The 20,300-nt window shown below is 42.5% G+C and overlaps 1 long non-coding RNA gene across 10 annotated transcripts in view; it reads left to right on the top strand.

Annotated features, from left to right (window-relative positions):
* The window catches only part of LOC147356310 (uncharacterized), a 567,448-nt gene that overhangs the window by 37,334 nt on the left and 509,814 nt on the right, over window positions 1-20,300 (top strand). For 3 of the 10 annotated variants that reach the window (XR_015142699.1, XR_015142705.1, XR_015142701.1), the window contains exon 5: window positions 10,400-10,529. This is a non-coding gene — a long non-coding RNA (uncharacterized LOC147356310). Of the gene's footprint in view, window positions 1-1,730; window positions 2,088-10,399; window positions 10,530-13,155; window positions 14,115-16,338; window positions 19,076-20,300 lie in introns of those variants that run through there. The other 7 variants (XR_015142706.1, XR_015142704.1, XR_015142702.1 and 4 more) reach the window with 7 other exon arrangements.

Below are 20,300 nucleotides of genomic sequence, written 5' to 3' on the forward strand. Positions count from 1 at the left end.
ATTAATACAGAGCATCTCATCATATATTTATTAGTCATTTGGATTTGTCCTTCTGGGAATTGTGTAATCATATCCTCGTCCATTTTACAATTGGGATTCCTGTCTTTCTCATCAATTTGTTGGAATTCCATGTGTGTTTTAGACATTAATTTTTGTCAGTTTTAGCTGACGCAATTTTCTTCTGGTATCTTTTGTTGAAGGAAATTACTTTTTATATGACAAGTGTTTTATTTTGGAAGAATTTGAGATTTACAGGAAAGTTGTAAAGATACTGCAGTGTTCCCGTATTAGCTTCTCCCTAATGTTAGCGTGTTATTTATTTATTTTAAAACTATTTATTTATTTATTTGGCTGCCCCAGGTCTTAGCTGCAGCATTCAAGATCTTATTTGCGACATACAGGTTCTTTCCGTTGTGGCAGCAGGTTGTGTCTGGTTCTCTGACCTGGGATTGAACCCAGGCTCCCTGCATTGGGAGCATGGAGTCTTAGCCACCGGACCGCCAGGGGAGTCCCCCTAATGTTAACATAATTTTTGGCATATTTGTCAAAACCAAGAAATAACACTGGCTTAAGAACACTAACTAAATCACAGATTTTTTCAGGTGTCACCATTCTTTTCTTTGATGTCCTTTTACTGTTCCAGGATCTAATCCAGGATACTGCATTGCTTTTAGTTGCCATGTCCTTAGGCTCTTTTGATCTGTGCTAGGTTCTCAGTGTTTCCTTGCTTTTCATGATGTTCGATGTTTTGAAGAGTACTGGTCAAGAATTTTGTAGACAGTCTCTCAATTTGGGTTTGACTGCCGTTTTCTTATGATTAGCCTGGGCTTACACATTTTTTTGGAAGAAGACCGCAGAAGTAAAGTACATTTCTTAGCACATCACATCAAGGGGTACATAACATCAACATGACTTATTACTGGTGACGTAATCTTGAACACTTGGTTAAGGGGATATCAGCCACTTGTCTCTACTGTCAAGTCGAATTTGTTTCCTTTCCATACTCTGTTCTTGGACATGAGTCAGTGGGTTCAGCCCACACTCAAGGGGAGGGGAGTCAAACTTCACCTTCTGGACAAGAAAGTAACTACATATGTTATTTACAATACTATAAGGAAGAAGAAATCCTTAATTGTAATATAATCAAAAATTGCCAATTTTTCACCATATGGCTTGTGCTTCTGAGATCTTATTTTCTATCTGAAATACCACAAAGATATTCTTCTATACTTTCTTTACATGCACACACCAATATAATGCTCATTTTTAATATTTAGGTTTTTAATCCATCCAGATTTTACCTTTATGTAAGGTGTGAAATAGGGTCTAAGTTAAAATTTTCTCCTTAGGTTTTTTTTTTTTTTTTTAAACTCTCTTTCTTAAACTGATTCTTCCCCCACTGATTTATCCTGTCAGTTGTCCATATATCCCAATTTCTAACTTGGAACTCTTTGGGCTCTGTTTTGTCCCACTGGTCTATTAGTCTGTTATTGTGCCAGTACATAATAGAGTTATGCTATGGCCTCATAGTATGCCTTCATATCTGGTAGGGCATATCAGGGCATATACCTTCGTATCTGGCATTGTGAATTGAATTGTGGCCTCCAAAAAGATATGTCCAATCCAAATCCCTAGAACCTGTGAATGTCACTTTATCTTGGGGGGAAAGTTGTTACATATGTAATTAAATTAAGGTACTTGAGATGAAATGAGCCTGATGACCTGGATAGCTCCTAAATCCAGTAGCATGAGACAGAAGAAGGAAAATACAAACACAGAAAGACACAGAAAAGAAGGCTGAGGTGAAGACAAAGACAGAGGTTGGAGAGAGACAGCCGCTCAAGGACTGGGAAGCACTGCCTCATCCTGCAGAAGTAGCAGAGGCCCCATACCGATTCTACCTTAGAGCTCCCAGAGTAAGTGTGGCTCTGCCAACACCTTTATTTTGGACTTGTGGCCTCCAAAACTGTGAGAGACTGTATTTCTGTTGTTTTAAGCCACCCAGTTTGTGGAACTTTGTTACAGACTCCTCTGTCCATGGGATTTCCCAGGCAGGAATACTGGAGGGGTTGCCATTCCCTTCTCCCAGACTGAAGCCCTGCTGCTGCTGCTGCTAAGTCGCTTCAGTCGTGTCCGACTCTGTGTGACCACATAGATGGCAGCCCACCAGGCTCCCCCGTCCCTGGGATTCTCCAGGCAAGAACACTGGAGTGGGTTGCCATTCCCTTCTCCCAGACTGAAGCCCTAGGAAACTATAAAATACAGTAATTAACTGCTTCAGTCCCTTGTTTTTCAAAATTCTCTTTTATTCATGAGTACTTATTCTTCCATTCTCATTTTGGACAGTTTAATGAGATGTTTAAAATTATCCTACTGAAATTTGGTTCATAATTCCATTAAACTTATAAATTTATTTGGGGGAGATTTTCCATCTTTACAGGATTAAATAATCTTATCTTTTAGTTGTGGCAGCAACTATCTAAATCTATTAGCATTGGGTTTTTTTTTTCCCATTAATATGAACTTATATGACCTAAGGGTTTTAAGATTTTCTCTATAAAATTCTCATATATTCTTTGTTATTTCCAAACAACAACAGTTGTACTTTTCCCTGGCAATCTTCCTGTCTCATTGCACTGGCCAAACATTGAGGGCTATGTAAAGAAGCTGTGGTAATAGTAAGCATTTTTATCTTGTTCTGGTGTGAAAAGGAATGCATTGAAAGCATATTGATTACATGTGAGGTTTCCTGTGAGTGTTTTGGTAGACTGACTTTCTTCTTTAGCAACTTAAGGAATTTTTTTCTATTCCTGATTCAAGGGGTTGGGAAAATAGCCCCCACATCTTGATAGGAGCAGATGCAAAGTTATACTACAAAGGTCCTGGACAAAGTGATGAGTGGAAAATTGTGACCATTTTTGTGCTTTCACTTCCACAGGTAAGTTACTAGCTGTATCTTGCATAGAGAATTTCTGGTTGAAAGCCAGGTGGGGAGTTAGGGACTTCTTAGTTATGAGAGAAGAAAATGCCATGGATGGAAGAGCCTGGTAGGCTGCAGTCCATGGGGTCGCTGAGAGTCGGACACGACTGAGCGACTTCACTTTCACTTTTCACTTTCATGCATTGGAGAAGGAAATGGCAACCCACTCCAGTGTTAATGTCTGGAGAATCTCAGGGACGGGGGAGCCTGGTGGGCTGCCGTCTCTGGTGTCGCACAGAGTCGGACACGACTGAAGCAACTTAGCAGCAGCAGTAGCAGCATCCATGACTTAGAGGTCGGTGTTGATGAAATGAAGCTTTTAATTTAAAAAATTGAAATAGGGACAACAAAGGGGTGGAATACTGAAAAAAAACACCAGTAATGTTTTGTGAAATTTTTCTTTTTTCTTGTTTGGCCATGTGGAACGGGAGATCTTAGTTCCCCAACCAGGGATCAAATCCATGCCCCGGCAGAGGAAGTGTAGCGTCTCAACCACTGGACTGCCAGGGAAGTCCCTGGGATTTTTTTTTAAAAGTGAATTCCCAATAGGTACAACCATCAACTTGATCACAAATTCATCAGCAAATATTTGTTGTCATTATGATAGACCAAGCACTGTCATAGTGACTGGCGGAGAACAAAAAATAAGACAGTTTGCCCTCAAAACACTTTTAATTTATTAGGATTAGAAAGATACCGCAGTCCCTCAAAGAGGGCCAATAATACAAGATAAAATGTAAGAGACTTGAAAAGACAGGCTCAAAGAGATGGCAATAATGCATTCATCTCTTTAAAGAGATTAAAAATTTGAATGTATCTTCAATAATACAATAAAAACCAGTGGAGGAGATTCACTTTTCATAACTAGGCCACAAAAGTATTTGAATTCCAAAAGCAAGAGATGTTTATATTAAAATTTCTTCACAAATGACACCCTACTAAGTACATTTCCTAGAGATTTGAAAGAATTAGTGTAACTTTGAAAATAGCTTCCTATGGTCTGACTCTGAATTAAATGTAGGAGACACGAACAGGTTTCTATATCTGTATTGGAGTCTCTCCACTTACAAACCACTAATAACAAAACTAACTTGAAGCATGTGTTGACATGAGAATTGGCTAGTAGAAACCACTGTGGAAATCTTAAGTTGCTGTGGAACTAGGTCAATAATGGGCGTTGGCTTGCCTCCAGTTGCTTCTGAAAGGGAAAAGGAGTTCGATGACAGTTGAGTGACCATTTAACCTGCTATTAAGGCAGCTTGGCTGGCAGGATGCCTGGTGATAAACAGAAGAAAAAAATTTACAGAAGACAAAAGTAGGAGCTGCAAAAGAGATCAGATACCCTTCTTCTCATCCTGGGCACTGCAGGCTTTCTGAACAGGACAAGTCTTTGTCATATAGGATTGCTGTGTTGAGGGAGTTTGGCATCTCCTCTGGCTGAACATCAGTGAGGGTTTCCCAGTGGCTCAGTGGTAAAGAATCCACCTGCCATTTTAGGAGACATGAGAGACACAGATTCGATCCCTGGGTCAGGAAAATCTCCTGGAGAAGGAAACAGCAACTCACTCCAGTATTTTTGCTGGGATATCCCATGGACAGTGAAGCCTGGTGAGCTACAGTCTATGGGGTTGCAAAAAGTTGTACATGCCTGAGTGACTGAGCACACACACACTCTGAACATCACTGAGACAGCGAGCTAGGAGCCCTTAGGAAACAAAGTTGCCAGGGGGTTTAGAGGGAGCAGAGTCTGAAGATGCCAGTTAATGGAGAAACTGAAAGATTTAATGAGTGGCAGCCATATTGTAGTATTTGAGGGGATTTCAGTCAAGTTAATCCATTTTGCGCAGGGCTTCCACACTATTCTCTTTTTCTTTTGGCCATACCTTATGGCTTGTAGGATTTTAGCACCCCAACCAAAGATTAAACCTGGGGTCACGGCAGTGAAAGGCCTGAATCAACCACCAGGCCACCAGGGAACTCTCCAGACTATTTTCAAAAATTTGCTTTCATCACATCATGACTGTGTTCTAAAGCCTGAGATGACTCACTATGGCTTACAAATGTAGAACATATTCCCAGGCTTAACATTTGCTTTCTCTCCAAAACTCATCTTCAACACCCATCTTCCATTATCTTAAGTGGACTTTCCCTGTTCTAGTTAACAGAGCCCAACAACAGAATTTTGAATGGTCCAGAATGATCAAGATAGAAAATAAATTAATGCTGGTCTCGTGTTTCCAGTGGGGTTCAACACCAAGGCTTGTCTCTGTTGCTCTGAAGTTGCTATTTGTTAACAATAGCATTCTTGTGTTGCAGGAGTTACCTTTCCCTTTGCAGTTTCCTGATTTAAAATCAGCTCTCCAGTGTTGTTCTGATCACAGTCCTTCTATCTTGACCACAGACATTTGTCCTATACCTAAGTCTTTGCTTCTGTGTATTTCCCCACCCCTTTCATCTGTTCTTCTTTATATGAACTGTCATTTCTAGGAGACTGAACTTCAGTAGTAGATGCTTCAATTAGATTCAAGGTCTATTGCTACCCGCCTCCCCCCAACAACCAATTATCCATTTGAGGCTTCATGGTCAGAAATTATTTTCTTTGTGACCTAGTTGGTATGATAAAATTTTTATTTAGCATTGTCTTAAAATTATCTGTAATGTTGCACAGAAAACCTGTTGTATAAATCCAAATACTCTTAGGATTTCTAGTGCATAAATCAAACTTGATGTTTCATTTATGATAGAAATTTGGGACCCATTCATCTCTGTGTCCTCTCCCTTTTCTTCCTAAGCAGTCCCATAGTTTGGTGACCTAGCCTCCTAAATAGTTCTGAAATTAAACAGAAACTCTCTCAATTCTACTGACAGGTCTTTAGTTCAAATTCTTACCATCTCTCACTTGGATTATATAAATAATCATGAAATGTTCTCTGCTTCTAGATACTTCTCCCCTGTCCCACCTACCCTCTCACTTCTACCTAAATTCGACTTTTACCATGTTACTGCTCTGCTAGAACCTTTCAATGTTTCCCCTTTTGTTCCAGGATAATATTCAAAAGACTTCAGTCCTTTCATGGTCTAGTACCTGCCCATCTTCCATCTCCTCTCCTACCCCTCCTCCTCAGCCTGTGTGTGTGTGCTCAGGCACGTCCTACTCTTTGTGACCCCACCGACTGTAGCCTGCCAGGTTTCTCTGTCCGTGAAGTTCTCTAGGCAAGAATAATGGAGTGGTTGCCACTTCCTGCTCCAGGGAATCTTCATGACCCAGGGATCGAACCCAGATCTCCTGCGTCTCCTGCATCGGTAGGTGGGTTCTTTACCACCATGCCACCTGGGAAGCCCTCTGTACCCTCCAGTGGTGCCAAATAACCATAGTTACAAAAATCATACTGTATTTTTTATGCTGATATGCTTTTCTGGGGTATTTTATTTTATCACATCAGTTATTTGGCATGAATCCCCAAAGAGATTCTCCCTGTCTTGGTAAGGTAAGAGAGAAGTAGATTATCATATCCATGTATCTTTTCTTTTGATGGCGGTAGGAAGGACTCTGTCATTTTTTTATTATTTTCTTTATTATTTCTAACTTTTAATATTAGTTTTATGTGAGTTCTCATACTATTTAAAGAAGTGAAATTACCCCTCTCTTTTCCAGTCTCTCCCTAGAAATTTATAGTTGCTTGTTTTTCTTCTAGGTATTATTTCAATTATAGGAATTATACACTAATAACCTTCCTTAGCTTTGGCACTTTTTCTAGCCTGACATTTTCAAAAAGTAATTTTATTGGAGTATAGTTGCTTTACAATGTTGTGTTAGTTTTTGCTGTACAGCAAAGAGAGTCGGCTGTAAGTATACATGTATTCCCTCTTTTTTGGATTTCCTTCCCATTTAGATCATCACAGTTCCCTGAGCTATGCAGTGAAGTGAAGTGAAATTTGCTGTCGTGTCTGACTTTTTGTGACCCCACTATACAGTCCATGGAACTCTCCAGGCCAGAATACTGGAGTGTGTAGCCTTTCCCTTCTTCAGGGGATCTTCCCTACCCAGGGATTAAACCCAGGTCTCCTGCATTGCAGGCAGATTCTTTACCAGCTGAGCCACAAACAAAACCCAAGAATACTGGAGTGGGTAGCCTATCCCTTCTCCAGGGGATCTTCCTGACCCAGGAATTGAACTGGGGTCTCCTGCATTGCAGGTGGATTCTTTACCAACTGAGCTATGAAGGAAGCCCTGAGCTATGCAGTAGGTTCTCATTAGTTATCTATTTTATAGATAGTATCAATAGTGTATATATGTCAAATCCCAATCTCCCAATTCATCCCTCACCCTTTTCCCCTCTTGGATCCATACATTTGTTCTCTATGTCTGTGTTTCTATTTCTGTTTTGCAAATAAGATCATCTATACCATTTTTCTTGGAGAAGGCAATGGCACCCCACTCTAGTAGTCTTGCCTGGAAAATCCCATGGACGGAGGAGCCTGGTGGGCTGCAGTCCACGGGGTTGCTAAGAGTCGGACACGACTGAGCGACTTCACTTTCACTTTTCACTTTCATGCATTGGAGAAGGCAATGGCAACCCACTCCAGTGTTCTTGCCTGGAGAATCCCAGGGACGGGGGAGCCTGGTGGGCTGCTGTCTATGGGGTCGCATAGAGTCGGACACGACTGAGGTGACTTAGCAGCAGCAGCAGCATACCATTTTTCTAGATTCTATATATATGCATTAATATATGATATTTGTTTTTCTCTTTCTGACTTACTTCACTCTGTATGATGTGAAGTAAGTATGATGAGACCATCTGTATGATTGTCCACGTCTCTGCAACTGACCCAACTTCTTTTTATGCCAATATGCTTTAAAAATGCTATTCTTTTGTTAATGACTACTCACCCATCAAGATGCCTCTCTGGAGTCACCTTCTCCTGGCAGCATTTCCTGATCTACAGGCTGGGTTGGATGCCTCTTCTGTGTTCTCTACGAGCTCCTCGTGCATTTCTCTGCCTTAGCATATATCACATTGCATTGAAGTGATCTGTCCAGCTGCCTGTCTTCCTGTCTTGACTGTAACCTGAAACCTAAAGTCTGTCTCTGAGTCATCCTTATATCTGCAGCCCCAGCACAATTCGTGGCATAAAACTGATGCTCAGTAAATGTTTTCTGAAAGGTTCAATTCGAATTTGTAAACTTTCTGAGTAAGGCCGAAGAAAAGTGTAAAGTTGAGAAATACCTGGTAAGTTGAGGTGATACTGACAAGTCGGACATTTCAGGCCAAAAGACATCAATTTTTATGATCTCTCAACAAAGGGTTGGGTCAAATGATTCCATCTGACCTCTGACCTTCCCTCCTGCTGACCTGGGAGAAGCGAAGGCAGTCTGCTGAGTGAAGCAGATGCAGGATGCTGCTGAGTGCTGACTTGGTTTCATCAGGAGATGGTGGAGAACAGTGCTTGTTATTGAAGGCTCCAGGGAATCAGTCTTTTCTTGCCTCAGGGTTGGTACTGCTGAAGGCTGAAGGCTGTGTGTCTGTATGCATGTGCACCACATGTGGGCACATTATGGTCATGACAACAAGCAGGATGTTTTGTAGAAGCCCCAGGGTAAACAGGGAGCCATCTTAATCAGCCTGATTGTGAGGCACCTGAGACCTTGATGATGAAAGGCTTTAATAATTCGAACAGCTAATATTTTATGGATTACCTACTGTGTGCCAGGCAATATTCTAAATGTTTTGTGTTCATTAACTCATTTAATCTTCACAACAACCCCAGGAAGCAGGTCTTCGTTTTAGAGACTAGGAAACCAGGGCTTACATAATTGAAGTGATACACTCAAGATTAGTCAGTTAAGAGATGTTAGGGACAGGGACAACCCCAGGAGCAGGGCTCAGGAGCCCAGCTCTGGGCTGACTGCCTCGACTATCTCATCCTGCTGTCGTGTCATGAGCCGGAGCTAGTGCTGCTCACTTTTTGGGAGCCCAGGTCTGCAGCTGGTCACTAGGGATGACAAGGGGGCATTGATCTTTGAAGGGATGTGGGGAGTCCCACCTGGTGGACTTTTGGGCACATGGGCAACTGAGTTCTAGTCTGAGGGAAAGTCTCAATGGGAGCATATGTAGATCTGTGATCTGTGGGGGGAAGAGCTATAACCACTGGCCAGACAACAGGCTCCCACTGCACGCTCTAGTCCTGGTTAGAAGCTGGACTGGAGGCTGGTAGAATGAACCCACCCTATGAGCACCCTTGCAGTGGAACCTGCTGGGGCTGGAGGTGGCGGTGGAGTAATTCAGCAAAGATCAAGAGGCTAAGTGCCAAGATCTGGGCTGGGAATCTACATACATTGACTCTAATACTCACACTGACCCTGCAAGGTGGATATTCACCCTGTTTACTGATAAGGAAACAGTCTCAGGGAGGTAAAGAGCCCAACTTGCAGCCTTAGTCTGAGCTGAGGTTTGAATCTGTTTCTGCTTGACTCCAAAGCCCATCTTTTTGACCCATAAGTCCTGCCTTTCCTGTATAGTGCCTGCTTTTTTTTCTTTTACTCTTTTCTTTTCCTCATTCTCTCTTCCTTTCTTCCCCTTCCTCCATCCCTTCATTCCAGAACTTCCTTCTGGATCATTAAAGGAGAGCTGTGGCCTGTCTACAGAGTGGGGATATTTCCCCTGGATCTGAGGCAGCACGAGAATTGGGAGAATGGTGACCCACCCCATAAAAATTCACTGCTACATTCGATTTTAATCCCTAGGTGTCTGCAGTCAGATTTCACCTCAGATTCTGTCTTTGTCATTTTTCAACTTTTTCACATGCCTGGCAAGTTGGTGTGTGAACAAAAGCTGAGTATGCAGCTCAGGGAGGGCCCAGCACTCCCTGTGGGCCTGGAAAGAGGATTCATGGCGCAGCTGTGGGATACACAGCCAGCTGGGGGCTGTGAGGCTCAATTGTGGAGACCCCCTGTGAGTCAGCAAGAGCATGGAATCCTGAAGGCCAAAGGCACCCATAGCATATTGCTGAATTGGACAGTGATGAAATCAATATTTTATGTTCTGGAGTCATGTGCTTGTTGAATGGGGTGGAGGAGAGACTGAGAGATAGGAAGTCCTGCAGGAATGGAGACCATGTAATATGGGGCTGAAATTAGATGATGGAGTGGGGATGGGAAGTCATGGGGAGATGGAAAAGGCATCAAGATACTACAAAGGAGTAACAGAATGTGCTTGATTGTGGGCAGTGATAGTGCCATGGGATGAGAAGAGTAAAGCATCATAATAGAACCGGGGAAATCAGAAATGGGAGCTCATTTGGGGAGAAAAGGGTTAATTTTAAACAGTTTTTAGCATTTTTTGATTTTTAGGTAGGTATTTTGAAAAGGATTTGGTTGGAAATGCCTCCATTCTTGCAGAGACCATCCTTGTCTTTCAGAAATGTCTTTCAGTAATTTGAGAAATGTGAATCTCCTACCCATCTCTTCAGGACTCCTGAAGACAGAGATAAGCCTTCTGTTTCCAGTGATCATGGGCCAGATGAAGCCAGCCTCAGGATAATAAACCAGGTAATTATATCCATCCTTGCTATGACAATAATGGTGTCGAGGCAGGCAAAGATTTATCAGAGGCAGCTTCGTTGGCAAGCCCCAGGGAGACTTGAGATAAAGGAACTGATTGTCAGAATCCATCGCTGCAGTGTGACACCAGGGGGTTGTAATGATGGCCGAGGGCCACATTGTGCCTCCAGAGTAAAGAACTGTGGAGATGAAAAGGAGAAAGACACCTACATCCTTGCATGGTACCCTACCAAGTCTGCGTGGATGGTCTGGATCAGTAATTAGAAACATAGCGCAATAAATATTGAAAGAAACTTCTGTAAACATTCTAGAGGACAATGAAATTAGAAATAATAAGCAGATGGGCTTTTATTCAAGGCAAATCGTGCCAGATGGACTCAGTACCTCCTTCTTTTTTTTTTTGTTGGATAAAAGTACAAAGTTGGTGGATGAAGGGAAAATCGTACATTTGATGTTTTAGGTTTGAAGATAGTTTAAACCATTTGAATCTTCCAAGAAGTCTGATTTGCAGAATTGGCTCAGAATACCTGGAATAGAAGCACATACCTGACAAAAAAAAGTTAGATAAATGCTGCTAATTGGGCAATAGAAAATGCTGGAACTCTGGACTGGTAGGATAGCCTCAGGAGTGGTCTTTCAAGGGACCATTGAACTTTGGAGCCTGAAGGGACCTTAAAGATTGTCAGTTCCAACCCTCTAAGTATAAGGAAACTCAATCAAAAGGAGACGATGGCTTCACACAACCAAGGCTAGAACAAGGGTAACTTGACAATTAGTTCTGCAGAGTGCCAAGTCTGCTCTCTACCTAGCATCTCTCTTACGTAGGAAGGGAAATCAATACGTTCAAGTACATCCTGAAAGGATTCTAAATACAAAGACGAGATTATTGGACCCCAAGCAAACAAATGTGTATGTGTGTGTTCAGTCACTCAGACATGTCTGACTCTTTGTGACCTCATGGACTATAGCCTCTAGGTGAGGATACAGAAGTGGGTTGCCATTTCCTCCTCCAGGGGATCTTGCCAAGCCAGGGATCGAACCTGTATCTTCTGTGTCTCCTGCATTGGTAGGTGGATTCTTTACCACTAGTACCACTTGGGAAGCAAAGCCTGGGATACAAATCTGTTTTGTCAAAAGTTTTACTTTCATTTTAGGCTCAAAGGATTTATTAAGAAAAGAAACCACTTGTTACACACACAATGAACAATTTCAACATTTAAGAGAGGATTATTTGACTTGATTTCAATATACAGTCTTTAAAAGAAAACAGAAACAGTAGAGACAGATATTCGGAGAAGGCAATGGCACCCCACTCCAGTACTCTTGCCTGGAAAATCCCATGGACAGAGGAGCCTGGTAGGCTGCAGTTCATGGGGTCACTAAGAGTGGGACACGACTGAGTGATTTCACTTTCACTTTTCACTTTCATGCATTGGAGAAGGCAATGGCAACCCACTCCAGTGTTCTTGCCTGGAGAATTCCAGGGGCGGGGGAGCCTGGTGGGCTTCTGTCTATGGGGTCACACAGAGTCAGACACGACTGAGGTGACTTAGCAGCAGCAGCAGCAGTAGAGAGAGGTATTACATCACCAAATTGGGTTGAAACCTACATCTAGACTTGAACAACACTGGGAAGTCCTGAGAAACAGCAATCTGGAGTCCCAAATGGAAGAGGTCCTGGTTGGTACATCCAACTTACAGGTGAGACTTCACATTGCAGTTTTGGGGCTCCCACTTATAACCTTAGGCTGTGAATGTCATCATCCGTTTGTATGAAAAAATGCAGCTCTGGTTTTTCTTTAGCCTTTACAGTGCTGTTTCACCTTGTGAATCATAAGATTTTCCACACCCCAAAAGACTGACCAGGTCCTTGGGGCTCCAGAAATTCCAGGACCCTCTCCGTTTCTTATCTAAAGTGCTGCTTGGCTTGCTGGTAACAATTGGTGTGCTTGCAGGCTGGCACACAGTCCAGCTAGGGTCAGAAGTTAGTGAAAGGCCTGCTCTCCTACTTCTGAAGCCTCAACAAGACTACCTCCATTAAATTTCCCTAGCAGGATCACGTCCCCTGCAGAGGGTGGGGGCCTCCAACAAAGTGGAGATGGTAGTTGAGAAACAACTGGGAGGCCTCACTCCAGGCCGCACTCCTGAGATCCCGGCATGGCATTCAAGCCACTTTCAGTGGCACTAAGTCATCATTGCTGTGAAGCAACTATTGCCCAAGTGAGGGAATGACAGAAGTTGAGGAGGTTTGGTGACTTGTCCAACTAAGGTCCAACAGCAAGCTTGGAGCAGAGCTAGGATGAAAATTCCCATCTTCTGATTATGGTCAGGCTTTCTTTCACCCACGTTTTGCCTTTAGTAAAATTCTGATAGAAGCCCGGTCCTGCCTGACCCTGTTATTCCTCCAGAAAACTCCCTTCTTCCTCTCTTGGGTCCTTTCTCAACTTGTCTTTCTGCCCTTATACAGTTCCCGGATGCCTAGCGTAGCCTTCCTGACTTCACTGAATTCGCCCCGTTCTTGATCATATTGTATTAGTCTCCTTTCCCGTTGCTGCCACATTCTGAGCTCAGCCTTCTGTCACCCTAAAAACAAATTTCCCCCATTGCCTTTACAGGTGATGGTTTCATCTCCCAAGTGTGCTTCCTCGTTTAAAAAACAAAACACACAAGGACACCTAGTGTATCGTGACCTACAGGGAAGGAGCCTGTCTGAGCACCATCGAGTCAATGCCTAAGAAGTAGACTCTGCATTTATGAAGAGGACTGTGGGCTGGGAACTTTCCTAGGACCCCTCTCAATAGTTCTTCCTTTCTTATGCAGAGTAACTTATTTCCCCCAAACCCATATCCGAGCACCCTGTCTCTACATATTCAACAGGGGACCTTGCGATTATAAGGATTAGTCTTTTGGTGGGTGGCAGGTTGAATGGGGAGGGGATGTTAATAGGTAATTTTGCTCCCTTCACACATAATTTTTATTCAGTCAGAGTGTGGAAGAGTTTTTGCAACAGGTAGTGTTTTGTTTGTTTGTTTGAAAGAAGAGTCATTGTGATTAAATAAAAAATGTAAGCTTATCTCTATTTCCTTCTACTGCTGAAAATAGCTCCTTGACCTTCACTGGTCCAGACTTTCTGCTCTGGGCAACCCATGGGGCAACACTGTTAAATACAATTCTTGAAATTTTTTTCTAAACCTCTTTCTTTTGTTTTTTTTTGATAAAAATCCTTAATGCATCTGTACTAGGAAGCACTCTACTTATCATATGCTATGCATTGAATATTTGTTTCTGTTCAATATTCATAGGTTGAAATCCTTACCCTCAAACTGATGGTATTCAGAGATGGGGCCCTAGTGGGTGATGGGATCTTGAAGGTAGAACCCTCTTCAATGGGATTGCTGCTCTTCTATGGAAGATCCCAGAGTGATTTCCCATCCCTCTGCCATGTGGAGACATAGCCAGAAGGCAATGTCTGTGAACCAGGAACTGGGTTCTTACCAGATACTATTGGCACCTTGATCTTGGACTTCCCGGCCTTCAGAACTGTGAGAAATAAATTTCTGTTGTTTACAATCCACCCAATGTGTGGTATATTGTTATGGCAGCCTTAACGACTAAAACCCCATCCAATGACTACAATATTTTTATTTTATTTTATTTTTTCTTTTACTTACCTTCCATGCAGGGTGCACAGCACTAAAGAAATGTGCCTTTTCCCCTTCCTCATGGAATGTGAGCTATTGGAAAGAGTAGTGTCTGGGCATCACTAGACTTGTGTTTTTATCCTGAGTCTGCCACATGGGAGCCTTGGGCATGTGTCTTAACCTCTCTGTGCTGCAGCTGCTCCTGGGTCCGTTGAATTCAGTGCACTATGACCTCCCTGAAGGCAGGAAATATAGCCTATGTTTCTTTATAATGCCTGACACAACAGGAACAAATTTAGTAAACATTTGGGAATCTTACCTCTCAAAGTTGCTGAAACACATCATCACACACATCCATCACTAACAAATAGCCCTCAATACAATGCCAAATACATGCCTTTCATTACTTAATCTAATCACCATGATTCTGCAACACAGTTATTATCACTGTTTTGCAGAGAAGAAAACTGAGGTAGAGAGAGATTAAGTGATTTACTTCTTTGCCTAGTTGGTAGCAAAGTCGGAATTTAAACTCAGGTCCACCTGTCTTTGTTCTACTAATCTATAGTCAGGACCTAGGCTCCTCATGTAATAACAATACAGTTGCAAAGGACTTTTGACTTTTTAACTGTAACAATCAAGAAGCTTCTTTGCTCTAAGACACAGTAAGAAAAAGCCACAGATTCTGAAAAGGAAGACTGGTGGAGGTGGGAGGCGGGTATTATCTCGTCCTTGAATGGTTTTCTCCAGGACAGTCCTTCTGAGGCCCCACCCTCCCCCAGTACTTGACTTGATTGACCTTGGCTGGTGGGCAGTTTCAGGGTTTGCCTCACTTCTGGGTTCAGATGCTCTATTTCTTTCACTCAGCTAGAGACTTTGGTGAAGTTATGGAGCCCTTCTATGTGCCACACGTTGTATGGGCCCTGAGTATACCCTGTGAACACGATGGGGCTTTTCTGTTTCTTTTAGGGACTTACATGCAAGCCAGGCAGCTGGAGAAGTAAACAAGCAGTTTCTCTGAACAGGTGATTATAGAGAGCTGCACAAGTTCATGGGGTCACATAACTCAGCCTTGGGAGCTGGGGAATGCACGCGACAGGAAGCGGCTTCTGTGTGAGGACCTCGGGAGGAATGGCAGGCTAGCCTGGGGTAGGACAGAGGGAACAACCTAAACAAATCCCTGGAGGATAGAGAGAGCATTTTACATTTAGAGGCTAAAATTTGCATTGTTTTCTTTTGATCCAGAGCCACAGTATTTCAGGAAGAATCCTCCTCCACCCCACACCATGCCCTGGTTTCATTCAGTAATGTCACTGTGCTTGTTTTCTGGCTCTGAGGTCAGACAAACCATCTCCTTCCCCAGTTCCTTCTGGTGGTGTTTACTGGGGTCCAGGCCTCTTAGGACTCCTGGAAGAGGTCATTTTAGTAACTGAAGGGCTCAATGACACACCTGCTTCATATAAAATTCAGCCTCAAAACAAGTAATATTACATCTGAGAGCTGTCAGCGTATTTATCGGGCATATATTTTTTACTCAGTGACAAGTGGGTGCTTAGAAGCAGGTTATGATACTCAGTTTTTATACTGAGTATAAACTGGTTTTTGGTTTTTTTGTGTGTATAAAATGCATGTAGAACATCCCAAGTGGCTTTTACTTAATTATCATGTTTCTTTTTAACCTTCCCAGGGCTAATAATAAGCAAATCCTATTTTTTCTCTTAAATCTTTCTTTGCAATCCCTAGTTGAAAGTTTGTCTTTTTTCTTTTTTCTTTTTTTTGGTACCTCTTTGATAGGTTTGATTAATGTCTTTAGAAAAAGAAAAGATTAGTTTTTCTTACCCTATAATTAACATTACTGCAGAGGGAGCCAGAAGCTGGGGCTGGTGGAAGAAAGCCTGGGACCGTGGCTTCGTCTCCCGTGTGTGTGACCCCCACCTCCACGGGGAGCCGCAACAATGGGGCAGCCTCACTTGTGTTCAGTCTTCAAGTCTCTCCTCTTACTATTTTTGCAGTTAAAGATAGAAATCCCTCTATTTTCTCATTTGCTAGGAGGGGTCTCTCCAAGCATCCTGCCTATTGTCCCCAAAGCAAATCTACTCACAATGTGAAATATTGCATGTACAACTTTTTTTGGTTTTCTTTTTTTTCTCCCCCCAGGTTTTGCAAAGTAACACTGAAACCAACTTCTGCAGTGGAGTGAATCTGCCCAGGGGATATTTTTTACCCTGAATAACAATAACTCCCCTAAGAGTGGAAGTTGCTTTTTTGCAGAGCTATATTATTGTTATTTGGGACTGATTGACTGACTGTCAGTCCTTTCTGCCAGGAACAGAAATGCTAATCAAGGCTTCAGCACAATGGAACTGGGGCTCACACGTCTCTACATCGCTCAGATCCACGTGGACGACGGTTTTGCTAAATCTCATTTTTGTAGGTCTTTCTGGAGATGCGGCCTGTAAGAAACTCTAGCAATCTAGAGAATGTTCTAACTGAGCTCAAGGTAGTACATTTTTCACCAAATTACATTAGCATACAAAACTTGGATTATTGATTTCTTCTTTACTTGTGGTTTCTGGGCAGAAGTCCAGTTTATAGAAGCAAAGAGAACATGCACACACGAGTTGAGATTCATCTATTTGTTTATTTGTTCTTTATTTTAGAAACCTGGGGCGTGATTCAGAGAGGTGGTATGACTTTGTACTCTGATTTTCTCTACCTAACACCTCCATTAGGCTGCACTCAATCCTTCCATGGCACAGGCTTTATATTTTGAATCCAAACTGGAGAGGGAGGAGCAGGCAGGGAACCATTTGCTAGGGACAACAGAATACCTGCCTTTTGCTAAATACCTACTGGATGTCAGGCAGTGATGACCCTGTACTTACAAGATCTCTTCTGGGGTATATCCTCATTTTACAGATAAGGAAATTCAAGCTTACTGAGGTTAAGTGACTTATTTCAGGTCACCTAGAAGCAAGTGCAAGATTAGTGGCTGTTCATTTTAGAAAACATTCTGGCAGTTCCTCAAAAGGTTAAACATAAGAGTTACTGTGTGTGTGTGCTCAGTCATGCCCAACTCTTTGCAACCCCTTGGACTGTAGCCTGCAAGGCTCCTCTGTCCATGGAATTTTCCAGGCAAGAATACTGGAACGGGTTGCCATTTTCCTACTCCAAGGACAGAGTTAACATATGACCCAGCAATTTCATATATAAGTGTGTCCCTAAGAGAAGTAACAACATTCAGTTCAGTTCAGTTCAGTCACTCAGTCATGTCCGACTCTTTGTGACCCCATGAGTCGCAGCAAGCCAGGCCTCCCTGTCCATCACCAACTCCCGGAGTTCACCCAAACTCATGTGCATCGAGTCGGTGATGCCATCCAGCCATCTCATCCTCTGTCGTCCCCTTTTCCTTCTGCCCCCAATCCCTCCCAGCATCAGAGTCTTTTCCAATGAGTCAATTCTTCGCATGAGGGGGCCAAAGTACTGGAGTTTCAGCTTTAGCATCATTCCTTCCAAAGAAATCCCAGGGCTGATCTCCTTCAGAATGGACTGGTTGGATCTCCTTGCAGTCCAAGGGACTCTCAAGAGTCTTCTCCAACACCACAGTTCAAAAGCATCAATTCTTCGGCGCTCAGCTTTCTTCACAGTCCAACTCTCACATCCATACCTAGGAAAACCACAGGAAAAACCATAGCTTTGACTAGACAGACCTTTGTTGGCAAAGTAATGTCTCTGCTTTTCAATATGCTATCTAGGTTGGTCATAACTTTCCTTCCAAGGAGTGTCTTTTAATTTCATGGCTGCAGTCACCATCTGCAGTGATTTTGGAGCCCCCAAAAATAAAGTCTGACACTGTTTCCACTGTTTCCCCATCTATTTCCCATGAAGTGATGGGACTGGATGGCATGATCTTCGTTTTCTGAATGTTGAGCTTTAAGCCAACTTTTTCACTCTCCACTTTCACTTTCATCAAGAAGCTTTTTAGTTCCTCTTCACTTTCTGCCATAAGGGTGGTGTCCACACAAAAACTTATACACCAATGATCATAGAAGCATTATTCATAACAGCCCAAAAGTAGAAACAACCCAAATATTCTTCAACTAGTGAATGAATAAATAAAATGTGTTCCACTTGTATAATGAAATATTATTTGACCATAAGAAGAAATGAAGTTTTGCTGTAGGCTGAGCCTGGATGAATCTTAAACACATTTCGTTAAGTAAAAGAAGTCAGTCATGAAGGCACATACATTGCATGACTCTGTTTATACAACATGTCCCGAATGTAGAGAAAATAGATTAGTGATTGCCAGTGGTTGTAGGGAGAGAGCTTGGGGGCAATGGAGAGTGACTTATAATGGTTCCAGAGTTTCAGTTTTGGGTGATGAAAAAAAATCCCCCGGAATTGATTCTGTTTGCCTCTCAATGCTTCTAAATTCTAAATTGGCTTTAAAATTGATTGTGATGATAGTTGTACAGCTCTATGAATATACTAAAAACCACTGAATTGTACACTTTAAATAGATGAATGGATGTGAATAATATCTAAATAAAGTTATAAAAAAATCAGTGGCTACTGCCCATGATGCTTATAGGGAGAGATGATACTACTCAGATTGGGGAGTAATGCGAGATGTTTCTACTGACAGAGACCAAGGTACCAAACAGCAAGCAGCAGCATCTAGCTTTTAAAATATTTACTAAGTACCTGACACTGTGCTCAGCACCTTATATATGATATCTAATTTCATCATCGCGCTAACCCCATGAGCTTTGTGTTACTTTTACTCTCATTTTCTAGGAGGAAATTGAGATTTAGACTCCGTGATTTTCTCAAGGTTGCCTATCTATTAAGTACTATAGCTGCCTCTTCTAAATAAAGACCTTGGAAACAACTGTGCTGATTTATCCAACTTCCGCATGGTATAGTGGTGGCTAAGAGAGGAGAATCTGCAGCTAGATGACCTGGGTGTGACCCAGCCTCTGCCTCCTAGGTCCTGTGTACCTGTGAGCAAGTTGCTTAAAGTCTGAATTCCACTTTTTCCTCTATATAATGGGATAGTAAAAGTATTAATCACATAAACATAAATAAAGAGTGCTGCAGTCGTGTCCGACTCTGTGCGACCCCATAGATGGCAGCCCACCAGGCTCCCCCGTCCCTGGGATTCTCCAGGCAAGAACACTGGAGTGGGTTGCCATTGAAGGTTGGAGATTAAATGAGATAGTATATGGGAAGCATCTAGGACAGTGCCTGGCACATAGTAAGTGCTCAGTACATGTGAGCTATTATTATATACAGCCACTGGGGGATGGGAAGACAGGGATGCACAAGTCGAAGCTTTTGGCTCAGCTACAGTCTAGTGGGGAAGGCGAGTATAGACAGAATTGAAATCGGGGATGACGGTGGAGAGCAGAAGCGCAGAGGCAGAGTGACTAATGATGCACGAGGGCCACTCTCGCTTGTGGTCCTAGATCTTTGGTCTTCTAGGCTCTGGTATGAGAGTGTTAACTGCAGCCGGATTTTCCTCCCTTGCCCTCAAGGTTTCAGGCATATGTAAGAATCTGGGGAGTTTCATGGTTTTGCTTTTCCTGACAGCTTGGTAAAAACATAATACTAGAAAGGATAGAGCAGAGAGAGTAGAAAAGTTCTTTGATTTGGGCTTCTTGAATATTTACCATTAGATCCTTAGGCTATTATAACAGAAATTTGATCAGGAGATGAAGAGTCTTGAAAGAAGAGTCCGTGAGGTTTGTTCATTCTTGATGTGGGTGTTTCCTCCTATTCCAATTACATGAACCTGAGGGATATGTTGGAGGTTTACTATTCATTGAGAAGCATGAACTGAGATTTATAAGTAAATAAGCCTATATATATGTTATACCTAAAGGTTGAAAGAGAGAGGGAGAATGAATTCAAAACAGGAGATTAGGTTTCCAAGTATGAAGGGGCAGAAGGGAGAACCAAGTATATGGAGAAACTGTTTGATGCATGTGCTTCTGTTTTAGTTCCCCGCAAGGCTTAATACCTCTTGCCTGGAAAATCCCATGGATGGAGGAGCCTGGTAGGCTGTAGTCCACGGGGTTGCTAAGAGTCAGGCATGACTGAGCGACTTCACTTTC

This window comes from Bos grunniens, chromosome 16 (assembly GCF_055505025.1).
Source record: "Bos grunniens cultivar Pamir isolate PY7600 chromosome 16, Bosgru_T2T1.0, whole genome shotgun sequence".
Lineage (NCBI taxonomy): Eukaryota > Metazoa > Chordata > Mammalia > Artiodactyla > Bovidae > Bos > Bos grunniens.